Raw genomic sequence first — 2,199 nt, forward strand, 5'->3', positions numbered from 1 at the left:
AATATTTTTCTAAGGTTCCACAAAAAATTTGGTGATTTTCTGACGGGTTTTCTATTTTTTATGATTTTCTGAATTTTTAACACTTAAAAATAAAAAAAAATACCTAGACTTGATAAAAAATTTTCAAAATTTTTGTAAAATTAGATTACATTTTATAAAGTATCTGCAAAAAATCAGGTCGAAATACCTAAAATTGAATTTTTTAGGGGGGTGTGTCACCTCAGACATTGTGATGTTTCCTCCTGGCACAGCTCAACTTGTTCCTAAGGCTCTTTAGGGGGGTGTGGGTAGTCACCCCCCTGGGGGGCCAGCAAGGCCGGGGCCTGGGCATGCGCTAGGCCATATGTGGGCATCGGTATAGCATGCGAATAAGCTTGTTAGCCCCCTCTCCACCTCTACCTCTCGATTCAACATCGAAAAAAATTCTCGGGCGTGGTGGACCCGGTGGGGCCCGTCCCGGGCCCGGTGGGGCCCATTCCAGGGCCATTGGTGACAGTTCAAGGAAATGATCCGGTGGTTTATCCCAATGCTTGGGCGTGTTAAATGGACGCTGGTGCAAGGTGTGGGCATGGCATTTGTATGTTGTGCTCGTGCCGATGTGCGAGTTTCCAGGTGATGCACTGGGCTTTGGGATTTTGTTGTGCTAATATTTCCATCCAACTCGGCGGTCAGTACCTCAACTCCGACGACGAACTCAGTGCTATTGGGGCCGATCCCCATGCTTGGAGTATCAATTGGATGCTTGTGCAAGGCTTCGGTGTGGCATTCTAGTGCCGTGCTTGGGTCAACGTGCTGGCGGAAATGCGATGCAATGGGCATGGTGTGAGTTCCTGGTGGCATAGACTTTTGAGGCGTTTGGGTCTGGCGACAGGGCTGAAGCTATTGGGGTCGAAGGCTTTGCCGGGGGGTGTCAAATGGAAGCCGGTTCAAGGTGTGGATACCGCACTCTGAACACAGGCGGACGTGCGATGCAACCTGTCTTAGTTTGTGTCCTTGGTGGTGTAGGCCTGCTGCTTGGTGGGGTCTTACGTTCCTCGGGGTCGTGGATGGACGTCGGGGCTGTTGTGGTTTTGCAATACCTAGGCTGGGGGGATGAGCTTGGTGCTAATGCTTTTGTCAAGGCGTTGCGAGTGCTTGGGGGAGGGCGTGGTGATATAATGCCGTGCTCAATCCTATGTGCGAGTGGCGTTGAGGCACATGCTGCGGCAGAATGGCAATTTCCTTTGGTTGCGGTGGCGCACTGTTGCTCGTGCCGATGTGTCCCACTGTGGTGGTTGCTTTTGCTTAGGCTTTGGGGATGAGCCTGGTGCTTCTACTTTGTCAACACGTGCGATTGCTTAGGTGAGGGCGTGGCGTTTCATGCCACCTGTTTCTCCGAACCGACGCATGAGCTGTCGAGGCATATGTTGAAGTATTGTACGGCGAGTTTCTTTGGTTGCGGTGATTGGACTCTCACGGTGCCCCACTCGTTCCCTCCATGCTGTTTGCGTTGCTAAGGTTGAGGGGATGATCTCGGTTTCCACTGTTTTGTTGAGGCAACGCGAGTGCTTGGGGAAGGCATGGCACCTCGTGCCGTGCTGAATCCGTCGTGCGAGCAGCCGAGGCAAGGTGGTGGTACGTAGGGTGATTCCGTTTGGCTGAAGTGATTGCTTTGTCGTCAGAATCGAACGTTCCATTCATAACTGTTTTGCATTTCATTATTTGCATTGTCCCTCCCTCTCCGATTCATCCTCGCGCACAGCGGTGCGGGCAATTGCTCCATTTGGCGTTTCGGCATCCCGTCGTGCTTTCGCTCGTCGGGGGGCAGTTCGTCGCGTGGGGTTGCTGCTCAGTGTACGTGGTGGCGCATGAGCGGTTACGAGATCGTTTCTGCTGGCAGGCTCTTTGCTGGAGCATCGAACTGTTGGCTCTCGATCCCTTTCAGTCGCGGCCCGAGAGCGGATCGCGCCTCGGTGCATCGAATGGGTTCCTGTGTTGCATACCCACAGAAGCGGAATTCGAAAGTTTTGATGTCCATTTTTTCGCTCTGCGCCCCCTTCGGAGCGCGAAGCGGACCCCGTAGCTGCATCCGTGTTCCAAGCATGCCTTTATTGGCTGCCGTGGCCCATGGACTGTCGCTGTGCTCTCGGATGCGGAATGTGATGCGGGAGGATGGAGTCTTCTCCTTCCATAAAGCCCAATTATCCCATCGGTAACAAA

The sequence above is a fragment of the Manihot esculenta genome, unplaced genomic scaffold, assembly GCF_001659605.2.
Source record: "Manihot esculenta cultivar AM560-2 unplaced genomic scaffold, M.esculenta_v8 Scaffold64, whole genome shotgun sequence".
Taxonomy (NCBI): Eukaryota; Viridiplantae; Streptophyta; class Magnoliopsida; order Malpighiales; family Euphorbiaceae; genus Manihot; species Manihot esculenta.